Source organism: Sorex araneus, chromosome 11, assembly GCF_027595985.1.
Source record: "Sorex araneus isolate mSorAra2 chromosome 11, mSorAra2.pri, whole genome shotgun sequence".
In the NCBI taxonomy this organism is placed as follows: Eukaryota; Metazoa; Chordata; class Mammalia; order Eulipotyphla; family Soricidae; genus Sorex; species Sorex araneus.
In genome coordinates this window covers 38,649,615-38,676,389 of record NC_073312.1, presented here as the reverse complement: position 1 = coordinate 38,676,389, position 26,775 = coordinate 38,649,615, and the positions used below count along the sequence as shown (strand labels likewise).

The 26,775-nt window shown below is 44.7% G+C and overlaps 1 long non-coding RNA gene across 1 annotated transcript; it reads left to right on the top strand.

Annotated features, from left to right (window-relative positions):
- LOC129399323 (uncharacterized) lies at positions 1 to 26,775 on the top strand. Its single transcript, XR_008627046.1, has 3 exons — positions 1 to 126; positions 21,804 to 21,909; positions 26,693 to 26,775. It is a non-coding gene; the product is annotated as an uncharacterized LOC129399323 (long non-coding RNA).

Here is a 26,775-nt window from a genome sequence, read left to right as displayed (position 1 = left end):
TGAGAGTTTGGGGAAGTTTAGGCTGCTGGGAAGAGCCGGGTTGCTGAAAGCGTGGAAGAGTCGGGGTTCTCACTTGTTTCTGGGGAGGCCTGAAGAGCAAGCAGCCGGGACGCTGGCGAGTGGAAGGTAGGATGCAGAACCGTGTCTGGATTCTCAGCGGAGGCCAGAGGCCAGGAGCTCCGGCTCCACAGGGCTGCTTTGGGAGGGCTTACGAGATGGAGCTGTGTGGTGTGCCGGGCCCTTGTGCAAAGGGGTGTGAGTCCCCAGGCGTAGGTGGGGGTCTGAGGTTCCCAGTGGGCAGTTGTGCTGTGGATGCGGATTGCTGTGTAGACAATAAGGGAGAGCTGTGGAACAGATAGTATAGACAAGCATGCATGTTTTGTTCTTCCATCCATTCGACTGTCAGCTCTGCGACCACATGGCTGCTGGGGTCACTAGCCTGTTCAGGTCACTACACTGCCAATGAGGGACATTCCAGGAGCTTGGGGGCTATGGCAGGAAGACTGGCTGGGCCAGTGAAGGGACAGGCAGGATCTCACGGCTGCTCACTGGGACATCCTGACCCCTGGTTTCCAGAGCCTGTGTGTCGTCAACACTGTATCCCAGACCCCTAGAATAATCTTTGATCAGAACCCCACAGGAGAAGGCTTGGCCAAATCTGAAATCCCATCTCTTTTTTGTTCCTCTGGGGAAGAATGAATCCTCGCCCAACCTGCAACTAATCTTTGAAAAGAATAATTGTGAATCTGTGTAGAAAACCGGATAGAATTTTAAAAGTTTGTGGTTTTTTTTTAAGGCTTTAAAATGCACCTTTGGATGTTGATTGTTGAGGAGGCTAAGCAAGAGAGTGAAAGAGCTATATGGGAACTTCCTGTTCTTTCACTCCATCCTTGTATTTCACTAAAACTGCTTTAGAAAACAAAGACTATTTTTTTAATTTTGTTTAGTTGCCATACCCAGCAGCACTCAGGGGCTACTTCCGGCTTGATGCTCAGGGTCATTCCTGGCCATGCTTGGGGAAACTTAGGGCCATGCAGAGCCAGGAATGAAAACCAGGGCTCCTATATGTGAAGCACGTGCTATAACTCATCAAGCTTTCTCCTTCACCCAAGAAGAGCTATTGGGGGCCACACCCAGCAGTGCTCAGCAATCACCCCTGGATCTGCACTAAGGGATCATTCCTAGCTGGGCTTGGGAGACCACCTGAGATGCCAGGGATTGAACCCAGTTTCAGTGCATGCAAAGTTGTTGTTTTTTTAATCTTTTTAATGCATCTAATTCAATTGCATTTATTGGAGTAATTGTGCTTATCACGATTATTTGTAAATGATATTTGCAGTCATATTTTGTAAAGCTATAAATCTAAGAACTATGGAGAGCGTCTTAAACAAACAGTGTTGAGGGAGATCCTATTTTCCAACATTTGTATTCCTTTACTCAAGTGGCTGGTAAACTATGACTCTGAGTTGAGCCCTCGATTTTATAAATAAAGTTTTATTGACACATAACTACATTCTTCCATTTTCATGTGAAAGCAGTCTGTGGCTGCTTATAGTCTAGGTCATATAGCCAGCAGAGAGCAAAATAAAGTCTCTAATATGATCCTACTGAAAAAGTTCACTGGTCCATGCTGTAAAAGAACACTCCCTGAGATGGGTCAATTTAGCACCCTCTCTCTCTCTCTCTCTCTCTCTCTCTCTCTCTCTCTCTCTCTCTCTCTCTCTCTCTCTCTCTCTCTCTTTCTCTCTGTTCAAGCTATTGACTGCCTGTGGGCTACCCCTCAAAGCAAGCTGGCCCCAGGAACCCCTGGCTTTCCTCGGGGCTGGTTTATTACATCTGCTGGTTTATTACAAATGGCAGAGAAGACATTTCCTTTGCCGCTGTGAAGGGACACTTTGCTGTGGAGTGAGGCCTGGGCTGAGCAGGGCAGATTGTGCTTATCGGGGTGGGTATAAATAGACATCTGTGGGTGACCCCAGTCCTGCATGCAGTTGCTTTTGGGTCTTGGGTACAACGAATTCGCCTCCTCTTTGAGAAGGGAGCTCTTGTGCACACTGGGAAGAAAGGACATGGTGGAATATGAATCCTTGATCCAGAGGGCCTGGGATCCTCCAGACACCCAGCAGAGAGAAGTGTGGGAAGGGGACAGGGAGGACCGAGAGGACCAAGAATCCTGGGAGGGAGAACGTGGCCGCCCCTGTATTCTTCTGCCAGGATGCAGGCCACTAGCTTTTCTATCTCTTGGCACTCGACTCTCAGGAAGCCCTGGAGACCCCTACAGAAAAGGGGAAGCCCCATGTCAGGAAATAGCCCTATCGCTCCAGTGGATGCCAGAAATCTCAGTCACTGAGCCTGGGACCAGCCGAGTCAGGGCTGGGCCATCTTCCTCGCTGTCTCTCAGGAGTTCAAGCCATCATCAACCCAGGTTAGCAGAGAGAAGCAGAGAGTGTTGAGAGGAGATGACTCTCACAAGTCAATGCTCGGAGCTTTCCCCACATGCTAAAGCAGGTCTTGGCTTGGTCTCCATGGGAGGGATTAAGGCACCTTTCACCAAAATCCAATCACAATTCTGATTTCACCAATCAAGCTTTATCGCTTTCTAGGTCAGGAAAACACCAAAGCTGTCTTCCTTTTGATTTAGTTCCCATGTCATGAGCATGTGGGGTGGTGAGACAAGGAGACAAGGTGTATGGATCAGAGCTCCCCAAAAAGGAGCTACTGAGATGTGTCACCTCCGGCACAAGTCATCAGAATTATTCTGGAACATTCCCTAGAGGGGGCCTTGTGTGAGTCTTCCCTGGCCTCCTACGTGATGATGGAGGTTAAGGTGGGTTCTCAGAGGGGGTGAGACAGATGAGACTACTGGGGTGAGGTGCCTTTGGTTCCAGCCCACAGCCCACAGCCCTCAGCCTCTCAGCTCTGGGGCCCAGAGTCAGAGTTTGGGATGTGACTGCCAGAGCAGCTGGAGAGCCAAGCATGAGCCCTGGCTGCCTCCCCAGAACTGACCAGACCTCTCTTAATAGGGAGAAAGGGGATGAGGACCTCGGGCCTTGTATGTGAGCTAGGGAGGAGGCCGTGCTGGGGTCTCCTGTTCTCAGTAGGGCCCACCTGGACACAGCCCCAGCTGGGAAAGGATGTGAGCACCAAGTAGGCAGCCAGAGCTAGAAAAGGCTTCTGAATCCATGACAAAGCCCCAGAGATATCTGTGGGACAATGGAAGAATTCCTGGGCACTGAGTGCTGGCCTCAGTAGTCTCCTGTTCCTGAGGAGGTCCTCGGAAGACCTGGCGCTACTACATGCCCCTGGGCTGAGCTAAAGGAGGGCTTTGTCTCCGCTAAGTTCCACCCCAACATTTTCCTCTGCAGTTTACGGAGGCCCTGGCCTGAGAGAGGAGTATCTGGACTGGCTTAAACATCCCAGTGCTCCCCGCCCCCAGGAGGCTGGCCTCATGCCTCGTGCTCTGAGCTCTCCGGACAATGTCTGGTCATGCTGGCTTGCCCTGTCCTAATCAGGCTCCAAGCCTGCCCTGTCAGCCCCTCACTGAGGAAGGTCAGAACTGAGGGCTCACAGAGGTCAAGGGGTCAGAACACAGCTTCCTGGGGTAAAATATGCTCTCCGGGCAGCCATCACCAATGGCATTACCCTTGTGTGCAGTGTACTTGCGTTCTTGGTTTATCCTCACAGTCAGACACAGTGGCACTTATGTTTTCTGTGACTCCAAGAAGACCATCATTGACTCTAGAATGCACAGTCTCGAAGGACCTGAGACCTAAGTCTAAATCCCATGGCTTTTATTTGTGGGGGTATGGGAGAGGAAGGGCTGGAGCAATAGCACAGTGGTAGGGCATTCACCTTTCACATGGCTGACCCATGTTCGATTCCTCCACCCCTCTTGGAGAGCCCGGCAAGCTACCAAGAGTATCAAGCCTGCATGGCAGAGCCTGGCAAGCTACCCGTGGCATATTGGATATGCCAAAAACAGTAACAATAAGTCTCACAATGAGAGACGTTACTGGTGCCTGCTCGAACAAATCGATGAACAATGGAATGACAGTGACAGTGACAGTGGAGAGGAAGGGTACTCACAACAGTGCTCAGGGGATTTGGGGACACTCACAGCCATACTTTGTCAGCCAGATCATTAATTCAGTGCATGGGCCAAGGATGAGATGCTCCTTGAGCCCTGTTGTGCCAGGGATCACCAAGGCTACAGCAGGAGGATTCAGGAGGGCACATAATGCCAGTATCTACCCTCTGAACTATCTCTTCAGCCCCAAAGCCATGGCCTTTCAGGAACGTTCCCCAGTCTCCTAGACTGAGAGCTCCAATGAACGTCTTGCAGCCCGAACTTTGGCTGGAAAAGGCAACAGCTTAGGCAGGCCAGTCCATTAGTTCACCAAGCTGAGCCCCAATCTCCAGACACCAGTAAATACAGGATTCGGGAGCCCACTTTGCCCTTCTCAGCCAGCTCCTGAACCTCAACCTCCTTTTCTCTCAAATGAGAACATCAACACCACTATTGACTGCCAAACAATCGAATTGCATCTCAAAGGGTCCTGCATGCAATAAGGGAATAAATCCATGCAAAGCACCGGGCATATAATGGAATTACACCAACTGCTTTCTTCTCTCAACAGCCTTGTGGGTGGGCTTATTTTTTTATGTTCTGCTTAAACTCCACATTGAGGCTTTTCCTTCCAGAGGTGCCCCAAGAGAAAGCACAGTGCTCCTGATCTAAGTTGAGGTATGTCCATTGCTCAGTTGAAAGCAGCGGTTGGAACCATAGAGGACAGATCCCAGCTTGAGGGCAACTACCGGGCATTCTCCCATCAATATTGCTCTCACCTTTGTGCCAAAGAGAGCCAGAGGGTGGAGCCTTGGGTGGTGGGCCAGCCCTGAGGGGAAAGTAATGATCCCATTCTGATGAGATCACGGGCAGTTTTCTGGTCATCAGAGAGTACTACAGCATTAGCCAGGAAGGATGACCTGCTCTCTCCCCACACACAACCCCTCCCCTGCCAAGGAAGTTAAATGTTGGAGGACATTTATCTGACTCTAACCCAAAGGGTGAAGGATGAGGGCAGTAATATGAACTGAACTGAGCAGCAGAGGTTAGCCACTTCTGTCAGGGTGTTGGCCCAGAAGAGAGAAATTACTATTTGAGGAGACCCTGTTCTAAGGAGCCGGTTTCCTGAGACTGAGAACCTGGACAAAGAGAGCAAACATGGGCAGTGGTCCTGAGGGTGGGAGCCCACTGAGGGGGAGGGGCCTCTGGTCACCTCTTCCTCCTCTCTCCCTTTTATGTTAGAGAAAGGTGAAGACAGCCTACGGGCCCATCGCTAAAATCTCACTGCTCCTTCCCACCCTCCTAACCCTCGCCCCTGTCCTGAGTTGCAGGAGGGGAACGAGGATCACATGTCTTTCACCAGGTGGTTGCTAGGTGCCTGACACAAATTATTTGAGTTCTCACAGGGGTCCCATGAGTCAGAGACAATCATTAGTCCCACTTTACAGATGAAAAAACCTAAGCTCAAAGAGGTTTAAAAATTAGCTGACAGCCACTCACAGCCCTTACAGCCAAAAGCACTCTCCAGGGGGCCTGACTGCCCTTCCCACAATGTTATACTGCCCCCATCTGGGGATTAGAAACAATAGTGCAAGTTGGCATTTAGTGAGCACCTACTATGTACTTTACACACATTCACGTGTGCATAGCACACATACACATACACACACGTCCGTGCGCACATGCACGCATGGATGCACACATATGCTCTTTTAAGACACTTCCTTATCCTGCTTTGGTAGATAAAGGGATTCCTTCCTTTGCCACCTGTTTCACAAACCCAACATCCCTTGTGTTCAAAGTTCCATCATGACTCTGATCTCTTCAGAGTCTCTTCTGAGATCTGCATTTTACTTGTAACTGCACATGCACCCAATAAGCAGGTGAAGAAACACAGACTGGGAGAAGTGCGGTAACTTGCTGAGCTCAGAGTTAGAAACTGGGAGGTCCTGGTCTGACTTGAGCTCTTTCCAGTTTTCCTAGCAAACCCTGAGCAACAAGACCCTCTTCTTGCAGCCCAGGGCCTTTGCAACTTGCACTGACCTCTGCCTCTTCCGCTCTCATTGGTGACCATCCTTTGGAGAAGGGGCCATTTCTGACTCCTCTCTGTACCCCATACATGCTTTAGAGAAGCCTAGAATAGGTCAGATAGAGCCAAAAATATTGTTGTGGACAACCACGTGGCCCAAATCACCCAGGAGCCCATAACGTACCAGCATATCCACCTAGAAAAGTGCAATCTCTAATAGCACCAGGCCGAGTAATCCTGCAATTGTTTCCCCAGACTCCGACCTCCCAAGGGCACATCTCTACAGTGGGGCCCAGCAATCTGCTAACGAGATCTGCAGGGGCCCTGGAAACTGAGGAGCACCTATTTAGGGAAGAAGAGGGGGACAGATTCCCCCATCCTGGATGCATGCCAGCCTAACGAACCGGGGCCATGAAGACGGCCTCCTTTAGTTCGATCCCCACAACTCTTCCAGATCCTCATTGTCTTCTCAAGCTCAGCTAAAACAGTATTTCCTGGTAGGAACAGAAGGACCATGAGATAGAGAACAGAAGATGCTCAGTGAGGGGCAGCATTCCCCAGCCTGGCATTGGAGACCATCCCCACCCCAACCTCACCCCTGATACCTATTTGCTTTGACTACATGGGTGGGGAGTGAACCTTAGAGCCCCAAAAATGCTGCTTGTGAATTCCACCTCTGCCACTTCCTGCTCTGGGTCCTGGAGTGATCCTCATTTCCTCCACCTCAGATCCCCTAGGCACCAGCCCTATCTGACTTGCTGGTGGTTGGGAACATTAAGAGAAAATGCAATAAAGTGTGTAGCATGTAGGAGGAGGGAAGTGAATAGGAACCGTGCAACAGGATGTTGATGCTCAGGATGGCTCTGGTGACCCTGGCTCTCTGTCTTTGCCTCCCAGCCTAGAGATGCCAGTTTATGAATGTAGGCAGGCAGTGGGTCCACTGAGGAGGAGAACTATGCAACACCCCCTCACCCCACTGTTCTGAAAGTCTGTCCTGGAACCTCCCCTCTCTGCCCAAGTTGGGATTCCCCAAGGATGTTTTTTCAGTTTCACTGCCAACATTCCCCCCTGTTTTATTAAACAATCACTGTACAAGAGCAATGAGTCAGGAATCAACTCAGGACCTTGAGCTTGCAAGACATGCCCTCCTGACCACCCGAGCAATCTCCTCAGCCACTCACATCTAGGTCTTTAACTTATTTAACTTTACTTTTGTGGAGTAGCCCAACTTCTTCCTTTTGCATGTGTTTATCTAGTACCATTTGTCGAAGAGATTCCCCTTCCTTCATGATGTAGGCTTAGATCATTTGTTGTAAATTAAATATTGATAAATTTATGAGTATATTTTTGGACTTTCAGAAGCATGCCATTTACCCATGCATCAACTTTTATTCCAGTACCATATACTTTTAATTATTTTGTTTTGGGTTATGATTTGAAACAGTTAATATGATGTCTTTGTTTTTCTTTTTCTTCCTCAAGACTGCAGTAGTTGATCAAGGTCTTTCATGATTTCATAGAAACTTTACTCTTTTATGCTCTATTTCCTTAAATTCATTGAAATTTTTATTGGGTTGCATTAAAAATGCATGTTACTCTGGTAAAATGGACATTTGAGTATATTAATTCTTCCCACTAATGTACATTCACATCAACATGTTCATTCTACTTGTACATCTACCTTTTTGTGTCTGGTCATGTTTTTTAACATGGCTTGTAGTTTTTGTTATACAGTTGTTCACGTCCCTTGTTAAATTTATACCTAGGTAGTTGATTCTTTTGCATACAATTGGGTTTACTCTTCTCATTCATTACTTGGATATAGGAAATCAACTGTGCAAGTGCATGTGTGTGTGTGTGCGTGTGTGTGTTGCTACTGATTGAACCCAATTCCACTCACACAAAGCATGCATTTTACTGCTGAGATCCAGCCCCAGCCCTGAAACATATTTTCATATATTAATTTTGTAGCCAGCATTTTGTAATACCCATTAATTGTTTCTAACAGTTTTTGATGGAAGAAGTCTTTTGGGTTATATACATATATTGTAATACCATCAAAGTTTCCTTTGGGCCTGGAGTAATAGCACAGCAGGTAGGGCATTTACCTTGCATGCGGCCGACCTGGGTTCGATTTCCAGCATCCCATATGGTCCCCTGAGCACCGCCAGGAGTAATTCTTGAGTGCAAAGCCAGGAATAACCCCTGTGCATCGCCAGGTGTGACCCAAAAAGCAAAAAAAAAAAAAAGTTTCTTTTATTTCTTGTTGCCTAATTGCCCTGGATAAGACCTCTAAAATTATATGAATTTCAATAGAGGTAGTGAATATATAGTGAATGGCCTTGTCTGGTTTTAAAGAAAAAGTTTTCAGCTTTTCACCACTGAGTATGAAATTATCTATGGGTTTGTTGCATAGGACTTTTATTATACCAAGATATGCTCCTTCTATCTCCATTTTATTGAGTTTGAGGGTGATCAATCTTGTTGAATACTTTTTTCCATATTTTTTGTAGCATTAAGATTTTCTTCTTTCCTCTACTGATGTAGTATACTGCATTGATTGACTTATATATGTTAAACCAACTATCTCATGATTAAAATAAGCCCCATTTGGTCATGATGTATGAACCTTTTAATGCATTGCTGAATTCAATATGATAGTGTTTCACTGAGAATTTTTGCATCTGCACTTATCAAATAGGTTGGTCTATGACTTCTATTTATTTGGGGGATGTTGTACTTATCTATTTTGAATATCAGAATAATGTTAGTCTTATAACATGTACTTGGAAGTATTCCTCTGTTTAATTTTTTGAGACATCTTAGAAGAATAAGCTTAAACTCTTCTCTAAAAGTTTTGAAAAATTCACTGGTGAATCCAACTTATTTAGGACTTTTGATTTGGGGGAGTGTTTTTACCACTATCTCAATTTTCATAGTTGTGATAGCAGTTTCAGTGTTCTATTTCTTTTTGTTTCTCATTGTATTTATCCAAAAATTAACCATTTCTTACTGCAGTTTTACTCAAAGTGGATGAGAATGGAGGGCGTCATATTAAGCAAAATAAGTCAGAGAAAGGTGAATACCAATATTACTCATCTGTAAGGTAAAGAGAAACAAAGCACAAAAATAGACAGTATCAAATAATAACAAGTATTTATCCCTGGTTTGCAAAATTTAGATTACCAAGCAATGAGGAGAGAGAACAGGGGTGTAATGAAGAGGTGAACTAGGGTGACATAGGGACAGTGGTGGAAGGTATTGGACACTTTGGTGATGGTGAGAAGATACAACTTTGAACATCAAAACCATAACCATGAACACTATTGTAACCACGTTGCCTATAGTAAATATCAATTGCTAAAAATTCTAAATAAATATTTCTTTTTGTTTTGTGGCCACACCCAGCAGTGTTCATGGATTACCCCATGGATTACCCCTGTGCTCAGGAGTCACTCCTGGCAGTTGTCAGGAAACTATGTAGTGCTGGGGATCAAAAGGACTGGCTGCATGCAAGGCAAGTGCTCTATCTCCTATACTATTCTTCTAGCCCTAAATAAATAAAAACATTTAATATCTCTTTCTTCTGCATTATCAAATTTTTTGCTATTTTGTTTTTATGGCGATAGCACAGTGGGTAGGGTGTTTGCCTTGCACGCAGGCGATTCCTCTGTCCCTCTCGGAGGGCCCAGCAACTACTGAGGGTATCCTGTCCGCACAGCAGAGCCTAGCAAGCTACCGGTGCGTATTGGATATGCCAAAAACAGTAACAAGTTTCACAATGGAGACGTTACTGGTGCCCCCTTGAGCGAATAGATGGAAGGTGCTACAGTGTTACAGTATTTCTACTTTAATTCTTCTGCAACTTTTCCTTTCATTTCTAAGTCTTTGGGGTGGGAGGTGATACCACACCCAGTTTTGCTCAGGGCTTACTTGTTTCTCTGTGCTCAGGCATCACTCCTGCTGGACTCAGGGGAACATGTGAGGTGCTGTCTATTGAATTTGGGTCAGTCAGGTACAAGGCAAGCCCCTTTGCCCCTATCCTATTTCTCTAGTCATGCATTTTATTTTATAAGAGCCCTTTAATATTTCTTGAAAGGTCAATTTGGTGGTGGTAAGTTCTCTCTATTTTTGTTTCTCAGTAAAAACTATCCATCCTGGACACTGTGATAATCTGACAGGATAGAGTTGAAAATACTTTTCCTTCAAAACTTCAAATATCTTACCTTAAATGTTTTGTATCTCCTGTCTTTATGTGTTATATGGTTCCTATCACTTGTATCACTTATATCATTTGTCATCCTGTTGCTCATTGATTTGCTCAAGCGGGCACCAATAATGTCTCCGTTCGTCCCTGTCATGTGCTAGTGTAGCCCAATGGCGTCTGCTGGCTCCAGGAACAGGAAGAGCCTCAAACGTTCACTGTAGTCAGTAACAGCTCGAGTTCAGTGGTCATCTCTGAATTGCATTATGTGTCCAGCCCATCTGATTTTCAATGCCTTGGCAGACAAGGCAGTGTCCCTGATCCTCAATCATCGACCGAGGTCAAAACTCCGAATTCCTTCTCGCACTTGAGTGAAACGTGATGCTCCAAGCACAGCTCTTTTGATTCCTCTTTGGGATACCTGAATAGCGTTCTCATCCTGTTTTCGTAGGCCCAGGTCTCTGAGGCGTACATTAGTGCAGGAAGAATGGTGGAGTTGAAAAGATGTGCCTAGAGCCGGAAGTTCTTCGTCCTTTTAACTTCTTTGATGCTCTTGAAGGCATTCCACACTGCTCTCTTCCTCCAACACAATTCTGGCACCAAGTCGTTCATCATGTTGAGTTCTCGACCCAGGTACACACAACTGCTGCATTCGGAGATGTTTGTTCCGTTGAGAGCAAATGGAATGTCAGGAACTAGTTCTTTTCCCATGAACATTGTCTTTGTGACATTTAGCTGCTGTCCAACCATTCCACACTCATGGTTTGAAGTCAGCCAGCATTCGTGCCACCTGGCTAATGTTTGATGTTATTAGAATGATGTCATCAGCGAAGCAGAGACTATATGGTTCCTATAATCTAGATAATCTTAAGGGAGTTTAGTTACAAACAATTTGTTTTCTGTTTATGCTTATAGTATTCTGGTGGGGGGGTTTTGTTTGTTTTTTAGAGTGGTGGCTGGAGGTGCTCAGAGGCTACTCCCAGCTCAGTGTCCAGGGGTCTATGCAGTGACAGGGATAAAACCCAGGGTACCTGCAAAACATGTATTTAGCCTCTTGAGGGATCTCCCTCCCAATCTTTATTTGTCCATACTGTAATTATACTACATCTTGGAGTGTTTATGGATGTTTAGTTCCTTTCCCAAAATAAGGGAGTTCTATTATATATTCTATTATATTTAAATCTATTATTTCTTCAATGGGGTTTCCATTATTTTCTCTTCTTCTGGGAGTTCTATAATGTGTTATTACTTCTGTTGATATAGTCTCACAAGGCTCTTAGATTGTTTTTATACTTTACCATCCTTTTTTCTAATTTTTCAGTTGTGCTATATTCACTGCCATATTTTCCATCCACCAATTCTATTGACTATCTGTCCTTGTTTACTATTATGATACTCTATTGTAGGACTTAGCTTGACTAATACATATATATATTTATATATATTTAGTTCTTTCTTTTTTTTTCTTTTTTGGGTCACACCCAGTGATGCACAGGGGTTACTCCTGGCACTGCATTCATGAATTACCGCTGGCGGTGCTCAGGGGACCATATGGGACACTGGGAATCGAACCCGGGTTGGCTGCGTGCAAGGCAAAAACCCTACCGGCTGTGCTATTGTTCCAGCCCCTATATATATTTGGTTCTTGTTTAGGTTTTGGTTTGGGGTCATACCCTGCTGTGCTCAGGGATTACTCCTGACTCTGTGCTCGGGGATCAGTCCCAGCAGGGTTCCGGGGCCCATATAAGATGCCAGGGATGGAACACAGATTGGTCATGTGCAAGGCAACTGCCCTACCTGTTGCACTATAACTGTGGTCCCAATTACTGTATTTTTTAAGGCCCACTATTTCTACTTGAAGCTTTTGTCTGTTTTTTCATTTGTTTTAATTGGATCACTGTGAGATAAACCCTTATAAAGCTCTTCATGATTAGGTTTCAGTCACATAGTGTTCTATATGAAGCTTTTTAACCATTTCTCTGTTGTTGTTATAAATCATACGATTGTAGGTTTTCTCGTTTCATTTGGCAGTGTTCTGTTGTTTTAACTTTTTACTCAAGCAGGCTACATTTGAACTTTATTTTTTGTTGTTGTCTTGTTGATTTTTTTGTGAAAGAAAATAGTTTTCATTGCAAGAAATTTAGGGGAAATGTGAGGGAGGGAGAGAGGGAGAGAGAGAGAGAGAGAGAGAGAGAGAGAGAGAGAGAGAGAGAGAGAAAGAGAGAAAGAAAGAGAGAGAGAGAATGGGACATCTCCAGAGGGGAAAAAGCCACTTTAGGGGTTTTTTATTAATTTATTTTTATTGGGGCACCATATTATAAAGCCAGTCATAATAGAGTTTCAGAAATACAATCTTACAACACCAACTCCACCACCAGTGTCAGCTTTCTTCCACCAATGTCCTCAGGTTCCCTCTCAACCCTCAGTCTAACTCTTCGATAGGCAAAATTTTAAGTGTGGATATTGTAGTCTGGGTCTCATGCTTACAGTTTTGGCACTGGGTTAGTGCCAAAATTCCTTTACCACACCTCTATGCCATCAATGTGCCAGAGGCCCCTGACTCCTTCTGCAGTTACCTCCCATCTGCCTCTTCCTACTTTCCCCTTTGACGGCTCCACCATTAGAAGCAACAAATTCCTCTGCTTCCTCACTTGCTTGAATATCACTTATCAACTATGTGTTGAGATGAGCAGATATTTTTCCCTTGGCCTCTCTGTAGACCTTGTAGTAGAAATAATGTAACCCAAGGACATCTTGGGAAACTGTGCTGTTTGTTGCTTTATATATTGACTCTCCTGAACCTATTTAGGTTGGAGATCTGGTGTCATCACAGGAGGCTCTTGCAAAGCCAAGGCCGTGGGAAGCAGAGAAGTTACTGTTTAGGGACAGCACAAAATCAAATCAGCCAAGGGGCTTGATCTGCTACCTTCCTCTCCTCCAGATCGGTGCCTCTGGCTACTCTTTCCCAGCCACTTCTGTTTATCAGTTATCCCCTGCTGTGGTGTAGTCTGACCTGCAGGTTCTGCCATCCAATTCTTTCCAAGGAATACAAATGGGAGGAAAATACAACTGGACACAAAACTCAAGGCCTCTGTTCAACAGCCCCGGATGAAACTCTCCATAAGCTCTAATAGTCCCTAAAACATCCATTTCCTTCCAGAAAGTACCAGTGCCAGACAGCTTGGTTCCGCCTTCCCGTTAACCCCAGGTTATACAGAATAATACTGAAACTCGGGGAAATTGTGGAACTTGTCGAAAGTCTGTCTGATTCCACATCTTATATCAGGAGAGACTGACCATCAGGAGCAAGGCAGTGTTTAAGACTTGCATGGTTTGAACGTGCTCTTCAGGTGCAATGAGTGCAGGATCAAGACATCCTGTGACTTTGAGCAGGAAGATGATTTTTAAGGAGACGCTGGGATTATAAACTGGAATGTAGGGGCACAGAATACCAGAAGTGGTGGCTTACAGAAGTGCAGCATAACACTGAGCTGTGCTGGCATTTCAGAAGTTCCTTGAGGACCCTCTTATAATCAGTGTGCAGGGGCCCTTACTTCTTCAGCAGCTGCAAGCTGAGGTCTTGCACCACTGGGCATTAGACTTATCTGTACTCTATGTTCCTCTACTGGGAAAACACTAAGTAATGTCCACCTCAGTCTGTTCCCAGTGTGAGTTACATAGTCCTAAATATGAGCTCATAATTTTGGATTATATAAAGTACCTGTCTCTTGCCAGATACTCCAGAAGAGGAGGCAGGTCCCCTTATTCATTCATTCACTGATTTATTTATTTATTTATTTATTTATTTATTTATTTATTTATTTATTTAACCATTTAATGACTTCTGCTAGGCCCAGGCAGTGTCGGGACTGAAATCAAGAACCTAAGTTGGAAGGCAAGGGCTGACCTTTTACCTTCCCTCTGTCGTCTCCTCCCTTCCCCCATGCAAATCTCGTCAGACCTGTCCGTCACTGTGTTTGGGCCTTGGGTTTTCATTTCTTCCTCCAGATGAAAACCAAACATCAACTGTAAACAGGACAGCAGCAGAATGAACCTAATCAGGACCATGCTAGAGTATCTGACAAGGACAGTTTGAAAAGTACAGACTGTAACTCATTGTTAGGTCCTGAAATTCTTAATTAAATTGCAATTGTTTTTCATGAAAAATAGAATAGAATGAAAACATCAGAATGGTACATTTAAGCAGAGCCAGTTTTACTTCATGAATTTTCCTTGAAAATTCATGTGTGTATATATATGCATATGTAAATTTTCACGCGCGCGCACGTGTGTGTGTGTGTGTGTGTGTGTGTGTGTGTGTATCTGAACATAGCCCTTGCTATGATGCAAACATGTTTCTCACTGTGTGTTAAAGGAAAAACAGATAAGTCTAAGCCCTCTGATTCTGGGGACGGGCAGAATCATAGGGCACACACAAATTTCTCTGCAGCCCAGCAGCCTGCAAACAAAGCACAAGTTAGTTACCAGGACTCACTGGGCTTCTCTGGCCCTGACATCCTCCTTGCTTGGGGACGGGACAGAAACTAGTTGGTAGGTAGCTCCAAGCATCTGGAAACACTCAAATAGCGATTGCCTTGGGACCAACTCCATGACGATTCCTTTCCTCCAGTGTGGAAGTAACCCAGGGTGGAGAGGCAGCAAGCCAAGACTGCTTCTCATTGCCCCATTTTGCAGGTGTAGCAGAGGTTAAGTGACAGGTCCACAATGCTGCTACTTCGAAAGTAGGATTTCAGCTCTCTAGTTTTTTTTTTCCACTGCCCAGAACAGTCTGTTTGTTTGGTTTTCTTTTTTTAATTTTTTATTAGAGAATCACTGTGATGTACAGTTACAAACTCATAAAGTTTTGTGTTTTCATTTCACTCATACAGTGATCATTTACCCATCCCTCCACCAGTGCCCATTCACCTCCACCAATGAGCCCAGTATCCTTATCACCACCCCCACCCAATCCCCCACCATCCCACCCTGCCTCTGCAGCAGGGCATTCCCTTTTGTTCTCTCTCCTTTGGGGTGTTGTAGTTTGCAATAGAGGTATTGAGTGGCCTTCATGTTCGGTCTGTAGTCTACTTTCAGTTCGCATCTTCCAACCTGAATGGGTCCTCCCAACATCCTCTACTTGGTATTCCCTTCTCTATCTGAGATGCCTTCTCCCCCAGCATGTGAACAGTCTGTTTTATTCTCACTCATGTTCTACCATTTCCAGAACTTCAGGTCAAGATGATGCTGGAAGATTCAAAAGCAAAGAATGAGTGAATGAATATATAAATGAACAAAGGATGTTTTAGGTGTTGGGATAATGCTGTCTCTTTGACTTGGGGACAGCAGTTCTCACCGAGGGGGACACAGAGAACAACACTGGTGCCAAGATTGAGAAACCCTAGAGGGAACACATCAGTGTGTAGCATAGGGCCACACAACAGACGAAAAGCCTGAGGCCCACAGAGCTGGTACCACTTAGCCAAGATGATAGTCAATGAGTGTCAAGTAGCACCCAGAGACACCTCCAGTATTTCTCTAAGCACCGCACATCCCTCCCACAGTAGCAACTCTTTTCTGACCTGGTGGTGGGTATGGACCCGGAGGAGGACAAAGTAGCAAAAGACTGAATAGCAAAACTCTTTCTGTCCCCTCTTACTTACCAGCTTTCCCTTCTCAGTCAATTCCTCATGGGACCATCCCTGGACAGTGAGTAAGAGTAGTACTCCAGCCCCCACCCCTACCCCCGCCCCCCCACACACACACACATACACCGAGGCTCTGGGCAGGCTTAGGAGAATAGGAAGTGTTGCTGGGGGTCTTCTCTTCACTACCATAAAGGTCAGGCACAGAGGGCCCCTGGTGCTGGGGCGTGAGATCCCTGAGGCTAAGGTGGTCAGAAGAGCTGGAAGGCAGGGCACAGTCAGATCTGAGTCCCTCCCCAGCTGAGGGGAGCATCTGGAGTCAGTGCTGGCCCGTCTGATTCCCCTCAAGGCCCAGCTGCCAGAAATGAATGAGTGCCTGAAGATAGGCTGCCGACAGACTCTGCGAGTGAGATCTGCCGAGTGTCCTTCTGGGAGCAGCTGCAAGTACAGTTAGAGCCTGTGGGGTCAGACGCCCGGGGGCCCCAGCACTGTGGCCCGGGCTCCTGAGGGCCCACTTGGCCACCTCCCCTAATTCTGCCTCTGACACAGAATTGGGAAATCGGCCATGGAAATCAGTTGGTGCCAGATATCTTCCCCACAGTGTCAGCTGTGGAACCTTTCTCAGTGCCTCCAGTCACCTAGTCAGGGGAAAGAACTGAGCCAAGTGGTTTCTGGGAGAAACCAGAAAGACCACCTTTCTCTCTCCTCCTACTCTTCCTCCTCTACCTCCTCCTCCTCTTCTTTCTCTTCCTTCTTTTTCTCCTCTTCCTTCTTCTCCGCTCCAAGACTTGCTTCTTGCCTTTCCTCCTTCAGATACAGCAGATAAGGCAGCAGGGTCCTGGCCCTCTCCCTGGGGATTGAAATAATAGCTGGAGGTCAGAGGTCATACTGGCCTCACACTGGCTTAGATTGGTGCCCATCAGGCAGGGTGTCTTAGGATGAGTGTCAAACACAGCGCTGATGTGCCCAGGAATCACCCACCAATTAGGTTGGTCATTTGACTCTATTGGTCTGTTTCCCAGCACCCTGACCGGCTTCATGGCCCTATTCTTGGGGTTAGACTGAGAAACCAAGGGCTCCATCTCCTGGAAAAGGGTAAGGCTGGCTTCATAGGGCTATAAGAAAATAGTGTGGTTGATACTGGGGATCAACCACATGTCACATCCCATGTGGACACTGCAATCTTCCTGGGAATTAGGGAGTGGGTCGAATGGGGGTTGCAGCCACTGTGGGTGTTCCATTGAGATCTGAGGTGCAGGGGTTGAGGGTGGGTGTGCAAATACTTTCTACAAGAGTTCAACTTGGCCATAATTCCTGTCCTGGCTGGGAGACTTGGTCTGCTACACTGGGGTAGACTGCTTCTACTGAGGCCTCTGAGAACAGCCTAAGCTTAGGGCCCATGAATGGTTAAAGACCAGGTGTCCCCCATAAGGAAAGCAGTTAAAGTTCCCCAGGCAAGAGGGTGCTGGCACCTGGTCTCATGCAATCAAACAGGAACATGTGAATGAATAGCAGGGCATGTGGCCAGAGCAAGGTGCCAGAGTGGGCTGCAGTGGTGGAGGCCACTTATGCAACCTCTGCACTTCCTTGGTTGGATCAGATTTGGGCTGTCATGGTTCACTACACTGAACATCTCCTTAAGGCTTGCCAGCATCAATGTCTCAAAAAAAAAAAAAAAAAACGCCCAGAAAGAGGAGCAAGAAGAATCAATTCCTATTTGTGAGGGCCTTCTGGGTGTGATAAAGCCAACCTCTGTCATCTCCACCGGTTTCCGGCTTCCCTTTACTGAGAAGTGAAAACACCATTCAATTAAGGTAATTAAATCCACCCAAAGAGCTTGGGCTCAAAAACCACACACAGGCAAGTGGTCAGATCCAGCAGCAAAGAAAACCCAGTGGCTTCCTGTGCAAAGAGGGGAAGGGATGAGGGAGGAGGAAACAGTCTCGTTAGCAGCTCAGGAGTGATCTCAGGCCACGGAGCATGCCGTATGCCTCTGCAAGGGCCCCTGCTCCTCCCTCCATGGCTGTGCCCCCAAACAGAAGGGACCCCATGCTTGCCAGCTGCACTGGCAGGCCCATGCCTGGGCTTGTCACAAGAAGCCAAGCCGAAAGATGATCAGGGTGTGAATGAAATGAGCTCTCTTCTGTTCTTCCCAGCCTTTAAGTCTCCCTTGAGCGCCAGTCCATGTGCCCAGGACATACCCATCTAGAGTACCCGAGAGCCTGTCAGGGTTTCCTCCTGCAGAACACAAGGATGATCAATTAAACAGAATCCCAGCACTCCTACTTTGCTTCTTTTCGTGCTATATGACATTCTGCACCTCTCTGGGCGCACTTCTTCTACCTGTCCTCAGAGGATCAAACAGGACAGTAGATGCTGGAGTGTATCATGAACTCAGGAGGATATGGCCTAGGATTCTCCTAGTACAGACTTCCTCTGGTTAGAATCCACTTGGGATCCTAAATGTTGCTAAGATCTTTAAGTTTCCAAGTAAAAATCAGGAAAAAAAAATACAACACAAAACCAGGGCATTGGATGCATTCCAGGTAAACAGTGAATAATTCTTTCTAGTATAAGCATGAGATAGTTAATCTTATAGAAAATTTTAACACAAAATGTTTCCCAAATACTGTATAAGTGACATACTTATACTAAAAAAAAAGTTTATTGTTTTTTGGAATTTGAATTCCACAGACTGCATTTGCTGCTGTTATTTCTGCTGCTAGTGCTTCAGTGGGCAGGGCCACACCCAGTGGTGCTCAAGGGTAGCCTGGTGCTGGAGATGGAGCCCAGAGCCCTATACACAGAGCCTATGCTCTACCACTGAAGCTACAACCCAGTCTGTCCTATATTTTGAATGGACTCACTCTGGAAAGCTGAATGTGCAAAGCTACTGCCCCTACCTCCTTCCCTGTGTCCTGATTCTGGGACTTCAAGATCAGGGTCCTATCCCAGCTCTCTCATTTGTTGTCTGCATGACAAGGAAGCTGACTGCACCTCAGAAATGAAGCAGGTAGTAGACTGCCTCGTGGATAATGATGGTGATGGAGCTGGGGCCTCCAAGGGCCCCCACTGAGGTGCTGGTTCTGTGGATATCTCATACTGTTGTAAGCAGAGGGAAGTCAGGGACTAGGCCTGTGAATAAGTGCAGGAGGCCCCGCCCTGGCCACTTCCCGTTCCTCCAGCCTGGAGCTGACCAGCAGAAGCTGAGCTTCAAGATCTCTCAGGACTGGGCTGGCTGTCAGCCAGGAGCCCTGGGGGAGACAAGAAGGATAAGGGACAGCAGAGCTTTTAGCCCTTCATCTGTTCGCCACACACTCGAAGCAAACCTCTGTCATCACATCCTTGTAGCCCAAGAAGCCTACTCAGCAGCAGCTGAAAACAATGACAGGTGACCTCAGCCTCTTGTGAGTCACAGGCAAGCCAGGCCCAGGGACCTCACAGCATGGAGCACAATATCTTGCTACATGAACAAATTGGCAGAAGATAACATGCATGAATCTGGGCAAATTACTTTCCTTTGTTTTACAATAAATAAGAGAACAGGAGAAAGTAGCTGTGGAACAGAGAAACATTCTGGAGGGGCTTCCACTCCAAGGACCCATGCCAGGAGCCACCAGAATCTAAAGCTCTGGTCCAGGGGAGATGAATCCAGTTTTACCACAGAGAGGGCCTTGAGGATCTTGCAGAAGTACATCATGAGGGCTGGGGAGAGAGAGAAAAACGTGTATCTGCAAAAGACACCATGTTCTGATACATAGTTTAATAGCATCTTGTAGCATCATATGAACCAAAGTGTCCTGTAAGAAAATATTTGACGGAGTAAGAATTTAGTGATGTACTATGCGAAAGGGTTTTTCTCACTCATCATGAGGAAAATGTTAATTCCTGAGGATGCTAATTCAGATTTGATTGGTTTGGTAGATTCTCAAAAAGCTGATTCAGATCATGAGAAAACAAAACACATGCCTGGGTGATAGGTCAGTGGGCTGCAGCAAACGTTTCACATATAGGAAGTCTGGATTTAACACCAAGAACCACCCACATAGTTTTCCAATTTATATAGCCCCAGGTGTGGCCCAAAACAAATAAAATTGATCTTTTAAAATACCACAACCCTTGGGTTCATCCTCCTAGCTCCAGGCTACAGGGCACAAACACATCCTCCGTGTGTTCCAAGCATGTGTTGGAGATAGGAATATCTACAATATCATGGAAACTGGACAGTTCAATCCATGATTTCCTGTCCCCCTTGTGTGATAATTTTTACTTTCAAAGTCACTTTTTGTCTGCCACCAAAGGAAGCAAACACATGTTGGTGGCGATATATGTTTGTGAATATTTTTGTCTGTTGGTTGACTTTTTGGTTGTTTTTTGAGGACACACCAAAGGATAGAAAAGAAATCACAACAAAGAAGAAATTCTATTGCAACAACCCCCCTGCTCTTTGGTCTTTGGACCATCTGAAAAAATGCAAGTTGACTCTTTTGCTTTCTACCTTGGTATTCTCAGTATATTAAATCAACTAAGATACCCTCCCTAGCTCAAACAATTCTCTTTCAGGCTGAGAGAGAAGCAATTGTCAATTCCTAAGATAGCTGAATTATGATCCATGATTGATCATAACCCAGCACAAGTTATGGAAGAGGCAAACCTAACATTGCCAAGGGGACTTGAGGACAACCTGAGAGTCAGACAGGAAGGGATGTTGTGGACACAAAGTGCTTCTGAGGGCTCCCCAAAACAAGTACACCACAAATAGAAGTGATTCCTAATGAACTGCTGTAGACTAGATTGATATGGAGGAGTTGCAAACTAAGAATGTCTCAAATTCTTTTGGATATGGATACTGAAATCTCAGTAATCTGCATTTAAATTTTGTATAGTGGATAGCACAGCAGGTAGGACGTTTGCCTTGCACATGGCCGACCCGGGTTCCATTCCTCCACCACTCTCAGTTAGCCTGGCAAGCTACTGAGAGTATCCTGCCTGCATGGCAGAGCCTAGCAAGCTACCCATGGCGTATTCGATAAGCCAAAAACAGTAACAAGTCTCACGATGAAGATGTTACTGGTGCCCACTCGAGCAAATCGATAAACAACGGGATGACAGTGATACAGTGATAGTGGACTTATGTTCAGTAAATAATTATTTTTGTTAATTTTTATACTTGATTCTGAGCACTCTTAAACTTTTCTTGAGCAGTTTTTCTGGGTATCTGAGCTGTCCGAATAGATTGTCAAGTCACCTGTCAACAATAAATCAAACTGTTACTCTGACCTCTGAATTGATTCAAATTCAGCACTCCAGTTCTTCTTGGTACAAAGTATGACTTATTAATTCACACTGGAAAAGGGCCTTCGTTCAGATTTGATTTACAAACAATAATTTACAGATGGGCCACTCTAGAAATCCCAATGGTTTAAACTAGGCTTCTGATAATTCTTAGACCATAAATAAATTAATGAATATTGGAAAGGATATAAATTGGCCCTTTTCAACAAAAATTTCTGTGTTTATAATCTTATCGAGCATGCGTGGATTAAAGATTTTTTCGTAGACTCATTATTTTTCTGAGATTTAAAGACAGACTTTACACTGAGCATGTGGTTGATCCTTGGATCAGTTAGGTTCCCCTTAAGTATTTTTCTTTTATTTTGGGGGGAAAGTAGGGGAGGTTGTGGGCCATATCTGATTGTGCTCATGGGCTATTCCTGGTTCTGTGCTCAGAGCAAGCCCTGGCAGAGCTCAGAGAGCTGTACGCAGAGCTAGAGATCAGATCCAGCTCAGTTGCACGCAAGGCAAATGTCTCAACCATTCTGTTTTCTCACCAGCTGCTGAAAGTACTTTTCTTCTTTCTAGATGTGCAGAAATGACAGAAAGTGTGAGCATGAAAATAAGCTTTAAAACCACAGATCCTAAAACCCAGAGAAGCAGGAACCTACAGTCCCCACTGCTGCTGTAAGAGGTATGAAAAAGACTCAACATCCTAACACGGTCACTAAGTCTGATGCTGAAGGATTCCAGGGGGTCACAGGAAGAGGGTTGGGAGTGGAGCAAAGTTCATTACTGCCCAATTTGAACCCAAGTAAATAAAATAAGACACTAACAAATTATCAGAATAAGCTAGCAAAAAGAAAGTTTTCCTTTTTCTTTCAGGAGAATGGATGTGTTGGGGTTTTTTTTTTTTTGGTTTGGTGTTTGTGTATTAATTTGTATGAATATTCTGAATAGCAATGGCTATCCTTTGCTGTTTGGAATTACAAGGTAAACCCAAGATAAGGGTAGGGGGTTTTCTGCCAACCCAAACAGAAACTGTACAAACTAAGCAGAAATGGGTCAAAATAAAATTGGATTCATTGTGAGCTCAGATAACGACTAAGACCCAGTCAGAAGGAGAAGTGAGAAGGCTCCGCTTCTAGAAAGAATGCTCAGGGATGCTTCCATCTTCACGTCCATTGCTCCAAATAAAAGGGTATAATGGACCTGACCTGGTCACATCTGCATTCTGCATCTTGACCTTCAACTCCATCACATGTGAAAAGGAAATCCCCCCCCCAAACTTAACTTTTCTGTTTGTTTCTTTACTAAGAGAGTGTTTTTGTTTGTTTAAAAAATAAAATGTCTTTTAATTGGCATGCATATGTAATGGACTGGGGACTAACAACTCTAGGACCAAATTTAGTATTTGGTTACCCTATTTTTATATCGATATTGAACTATTGGAATCCCAACAGTACTGAGAACTTGCCATTTAACCAAGAGCAAATTCCCCTCTATCCAAGATACCAGATTTTATTTAATTGGTGAGTGGACCTCAGATAGGAAGCCTGACTGACTATTGTTAAAGGGAAGCCCAACCCCATCTCAATCATACAGATCCCAGAGAAGGGCAGTGCTCATAGGACCCAAGCTCAGCGACAATCTCTAGGAACTGGACCCATCCTGTCCATTCTAAGTTGATTGGCTTCCAGTTGTTACTTGTTTCTTAGAGTTACAGGGGGTGTGCTTAGTGTTATGAGTTTAACTATATGTTCCCCACAATGATCTGTTAAACATTTAGCCTGCTGGACCTCAGCATAGGAGCTTATATAGAAAGACTGCAGATGTTATTAGTTAAGATAAAGTCATTAAGGCAGGCACTACTCCAATAGGAAGGTTGTCCTTAGAGAGAGGGTAAATGTGAGCATAGAGAGAAATACAGAAAAAAGGACACTTTAGAGAAAGAGAGAGAAGGCAGCCATCTGCAAGTCAGAGAACAGCTAACCCTCAAACATAACCAGCCCTGCCAACACCTTGGTTTGAAACTTGCAGCCTCCAGGACTGTGAGATAACAAATTACAGCAGCCCTAGCAAACAAGCACACTCAGGGTTCTGTCTGTATTCACAGCAGGAAGAAAGGACAGCCTCAGAGTGTAGGCAGGATCTTTCCTTGGATGAGAGAGGCAAGAACCTTCCCAAACATCCCAATGCTTCCCCACCAGTGAGTAGAAGTGGCCTCCCAAATGTGAGTCTGAGAACATGAATATCTGCTTTCACAACTTCTGGAGGGCAGGCAGGGGAACAGGAAGGCAGGGTGCTGGGGAAAGAAGTGAGATAGGCTGGGCAGAAGAGTTGAAGCTGACTCTCTGCCCTTTCTTGTGGCCATCCAAAAGGTAGGTGTTTTCAACCCCCCTCAAGCCACCTGTAAGCATCAGAGGTGAGACTGTAGGTCTGGTTCTGCTCAGAATATTTCCAGGGTCACAATGCCTGAGTAAGGGCCCCTTGGCTTCCAGTAGATGTTTTTCAAAGAAAGCACATGACCATAATTTTAAATAGACAATATAAAGGACCATCATTTGGAAATTTTCTTCACTTGGTGTCTTCCTCATTTGTTTTCCTTATAAACAAGAAACTAAGAAGAGTGTTTGTTCCTTTGCCATGCAAATGTAATTATGTTTGTAGAATTATACATTTATAAACCAATAAATTTATAAAATAATAATGGAAGAAAATAAACAATATAATATATAAATAAATAATATAATAATATGTTTTTTTAAATAAATAAAATAATAAAAAGGGTAGGTGTTTTCTGGGGAGCCAGCAGCTATGATTTACAAGGGAGGGTCAAGAAATATAGAAATACAGCTTTATTCAGTGATGCCTCCTGAACTTCCTTATTTTGCTAGAATGAGGCTCCTTTTCTTTCTACAAAAGTCCAAGCTTAGTTCTTTTGTTCATGAAAATAAGCTAGTCAAACAGGATTTGGATATGGTTCAACAGTAGGATACTGCTTTTCTTGTGTGAGATATTGGGTTTGATCCCCTACATTGCCAATAATTGCCTGAGAGATAAAAGCATTAAAGTGCTTGCCTTGAATGTGGTCAACTTGGGTTCAAATCTCTAACACCAAATATGATCCTCCGACCACTTCTGGGAGCAGTCCCTGAGCATAGATCCAGAGTAAATCCTGAGAACCATTGAACATGGTCCAAATCACCCACCAAAAAATAAACAAAAACATAAAATAAGCCAGCCTACTACTGAATCAAAAACTCACTGGAAACTCGTTGGAGTGTAACACTCAAGAGATTAGAAATGAAAAACCCATTGTCTACCCTGTCAGGCGCACATTTATGTTCCTCAGTTATGTTGGGTCCTGCAGAAAGCAGGATCCTCAGAAAAGATCCAATATCATCACATAAGTATAAAAACTTTTGGAAAAACTCCAAAAAAAGAAATAGCAAGTTCCAGCAAGGATGTGAAGTCCTTGTTCTAATATTCTATTGATAGGATTGTGATAGAATAAAATGGCTATAGATACAGTATGGGGTTTCCTCCAAAAATTAAAAATAGAATTATGGGCCAGAGGGATAACACAGGGATAAAGCACTTTTCTTGCATATGGCTAACCCCAGTTCAATTCCTGGCACCACATGAGGTTTCCCAAGCACAGCCAAGAGTGATCCCTGAGCAAAGATCCAGGAGTCAGCCCTGAGCACCACCATGTGTGCCTCTTGCCAAAAAATTATAATTTTCACATGATCCAGCAATTTAATTTCTGGGTATATTCCAAAATAATTGAAAGCAAAGTTTCAGACAGTTCTTTGAAGCTGTTCATAGCAAGATAATTAATGATAATACAAAAGTGTAAGACACCTAAGCCACATTCTAACCCTAGAATAAACTATTATAGACACACATTGAGCTAACCTAGAATAAACAATTATTCATCATTTAAATTGAGAAAAAATTTACAACCAAGATGAATAATGAGGACATCATTCTCATGAATAAGCAAGTTACAGAAAGACAATTACCGTATATTTGCATTCATAGGCAGCTCCTAACATTAGTCAGCTGGTTACCAGAACCTGGAGAAAGAGAAAATGTGAAGTTGCTCAGTGGTGCAGTTTCAGTTTGGGAAGATGAAGAGTTCTGGAGATGAACAGTGGTGATGGTTGCACCACAATATGATTATATGTAACACTTCAGAACTGTATGTGAGAAAATTGGCAAAAACTAATAAATGTTATGTCATGTGTTTTGTTGTGGTGGTGGTTTTTGTCATATATATGTATATATATGTATATATATATATAGAGAGAGAGAGAGAGAGAGAGGCAAATGTAACAAAGATGCTATAGTCCCACAGAAAAGGAGGGGTCCTCTCTTCCCCATGACCTAGAAGGCAAGCGGCAAGGAGAACAGTATTTCTGGCCCAGTAAGAGGAAGAAACCAGGGATCATGGTGTGCCCAGAGCCCACGCCATAGCCAAGCACAGAGAGAGGCAGAAATACCAAAGCTGCTTTCCCACCCTGCTCTCCAGATTCCAACCAGCACCTCCACCCATTGACCATACCCAAGGGCAAATCAGAGACTTCAAGATGCAGGTTCTGGGGCATTATGCCTCCTTGGGGTGGTCCTGGGATGATCAGAGAGCAAATTCCCAAGTCTAAAAAGAAGACAGGCAACAAAAAAGTAAGTAAACTTTGCAGATCATGCTCAGGACCACCTCTGGCATTGTGAAGGCTTAGCCTGGCTTACCCCAGTAAATATTCTGGGAGCGCTTGCAAGAACATGGACTCTAGACAAGTCTGAATGTTAATCAAGCTTCTCTAGGGGGAAGGAACCAATGGAAGTGTATCTATAGCAAAATATTTATTTGGGGGTCAGAGATACAACATATGAGATTAGGTACTTGCCTTAAATGAGGTCAACCCTGATTTGAATCCCAGCACCCTACATATTGTCCTGAGCACTGCTAGGAACAATCCCTGAACACCAAGTCAAGAATAACTCCTAAACATTGCCAGGTATGGCCCCAAACCACCTCCTGGACCCCTCCCCTCCAAAAAAACCAACAGAATTTATTTTAAGGAACTGGCTCATAGATTTAGGGGGCCTGGCCAGTCTGCAGGACAAACTGGAAGCTCAGGGAGGAGATATAGCCCAGTTCTAGCCCAAAGGTCAGAGGCTGAATTCCTTCTTCTCAGCCTTCTGAGATTTGGAGATTTGTTATCTGCTTTCCTCAGTCTCACTGACCATAATACTAATGTATCTTTAAAATACATATCTTAAAAATACCACTATGACAAACTCTAGACAGTTTTTGAACCAAAAACTGGGCATCTTACCTGAGCTGAGCCAAGTTGACGCAAAATTACCCATCGCATGCACCATGTACCAATCTGAACCAGCCTATAAGCTCCTATTTGGGACCGCTGAATTGAATATCCTGTTTATACCTTGCACTCTTCCTTTTGCAGAGGGAAAATATAAAATAAAATTCCAGTTTGCAATTGCATCTGATCAACAGGAAACTCTAATTTGTGGGAAGAGTGAAATCACC